At 39.3% G+C, this 2,252-nt stretch overlaps 1 long non-coding RNA gene across 1 annotated transcript in view; it reads right to left on the reverse strand.

The window, feature by feature from the left end:
* Positions 1 to 383: 383 nt before the first annotated feature.
* LOC114485593 (uncharacterized) overlaps positions 384 to 2,252 on the reverse strand; it is a 7,584-nt gene continuing 5,715 nt past the window's right edge. Inside the window, exon 5 of the long non-coding RNA XR_003679007.2 lies at positions 384 to 595. This is a non-coding gene — a long non-coding RNA (uncharacterized lncRNA). The remainder of the gene's footprint in view (positions 596 to 2,252) is intronic.

Genomic DNA, 2,252 nt, shown 5'->3' on the forward strand with positions numbered 1-2,252 from the left:
TGGACTTGAGGAGAACGGGAGGGGGAAGGGTAAGCTGGGAAGAAGTGAGAGAGTGGCACGGACATATATACACTACCAAATGTAAAACAGATAGCTAGTGGGAAGCAGCCGCTGCAAGAGCGAAGAGATATGGGGACATATATATATGTATAAATGATTTACTTTGTTATAAAGCAGTAACTGACACACCATTGTAAAGCAATTGTACTCCAATAAAGATGTTAAAAATAAAAAAGGCAGAATACAATTATACTCCAATAAAATCTAAAAAAAAAAAAAAAAAACCCACACACTTTAACTAAAGTCACAACCAAAGGGTGGGGGGATAAGGGGGAGACAGAATAAAGCAAAGGCGAACTTACATATCTATCTATCTAATCAGCTTTATTGATATATAATTCACATACCACACATTCGCCCATTAAAATTGTACAGTTCAATGGTTTTTAGCCTTTTCAGAGTTATGCACCATCACCACGATCAACTTTAAAACATTTCCTCAGGGAGCTCCCTGGTGGTCCAGTGGTTAGGATTCTGGGCTTTCACTGCTGTGGCCCAGGTTCAATCCCTGGTTGGGGAACCGAGATCCTGCAAGCTGTGCAGTGCAGCCAAAATATAAAAATAAAAATAAAAATAATAATTATAGTAATAAAACACTTCATCAGCACAAAAAGAAACCCTGTACCCATGAACAGTCGCTCCCCATTTTTCCCCAACTTCTCCCCTTTACCCCCCACCCCAGCCCTGGCAACCACCAGTCTACTTTCTGTCTCTATGGATTTGCCTACTCTGGACATTTCATATGAATGGAATCATACATTGGCCTTTTGTGTCTGGCTTTGTTCACTGAGCATAGTGTTTTCAAGGTTCATCCATGTCGTCACGTGGATCAGTACTTCATTCCTTTTTATGGCTGAATAATAGTCCATTGTAGGGATCCACTGTGATTTGTTTACGCGTTCATCATTGATGGACATCGGGGTTGTTTCCACCTTTTGGCTATTATGAGTAATGCTGCTATGAGAATTCATGTACGAGTTTTTGTGTGAACCTGTTTTCAATGTATTGGGTATATACCTAGAAGTGTAATTGCTGGATCAAATGGCAGCTCCATTTTGAGGAACTGCCAGACTGTTTTCCACAGCAGCTGCACCATTCTACATTCCCACCGGCAACATGCGAGGGTTCCAATTTCCCCATATCCTTGCAAACATTGGTTGTCTGCCTTTTTGATTCTAGCCATCCTAGTGGGTGTGAAGTAGTATCTTACTTACTGAAGTTTTGATTGGCACTTCCTTCATGACTAATGATGTTGAACATCTTTATGTAGTTATTGGTCATTTTCATATCTTCTTCAGAGAAAGGTCTATCCAAATCCTTTGCCAATTTTTATATTGGGTTATTTTTCTCTTTATTGTTTGTTTGTTTGGTTTTTGGCCACATGGCTTGTGGGATCTTAGTTCCCTGACCAGGGATGGAACCCAGGCCAGGGCAGTGAAAGCGTGGAGTCCTAACCACTGGACCACCACCAGCGAATTCCCTGTCTTTTTATTGTTAAGTTGCAAGAGTTCTTTATATTTTCTAGATACAAATCCCTCAGCAGCTACATGATTTGCAAAACTATTTTCCCATTCTCCCATGGGTGATTTTTTCACGTTCTTGATATTTGCTTTATATGTTTTAAGGATATATTATTAGGTAATACAACTTGAGAATTTTTCATCTTAGCAGGTTGTTCCTGTAATCATAATGTAGATATTCTTGTTTTTCCTCATAAATATTTTTTGTCTTAAATAATAGTTTGATATTTGTAGAGATACACCAGCTTTCTTTTGGTTAGTATTTTCTATTTATTTTCAACCTTCCATATCCTTGTTTTAGATGTTTTCTCTTGTAAACAGCATGAATCTGGATTCTTTTTATAATCCAATCTGACAGCCAATCTGGCCAAGTTGGAGCATTTACAATTATCGTGACTCAGGCTAAACAGAGGTGTCTGCAATCTGCCATGGGCTGGACAGGAGGAGGGAAAAGGAACTGCCATTTATCAAATGTTACTTTTGTGCCAGCCCTCTGCCATGTGTGTCCCACAGGTGGCCTTGGTCAATGCTCACACTGTGTTGGCATAAATATCATTACTCCTTTTTTTTTTTTTTTCCAGCACCGCGCGGCTTGCAGGATCTTAGTTCCCTGACCAGGGTTGTTTTTTTTTTTTTTTTTTTTTTTTTTTTTGGTATGCGGGCCTCTCACTG

The sequence above is a fragment of the Physeter macrocephalus genome, unplaced genomic scaffold (assembly GCF_002837175.3).
Source record: "Physeter macrocephalus isolate SW-GA unplaced genomic scaffold, ASM283717v5 random_1408, whole genome shotgun sequence".
Lineage (NCBI taxonomy): Eukaryota > Metazoa > Chordata > Mammalia > Artiodactyla > Physeteridae > Physeter > Physeter macrocephalus.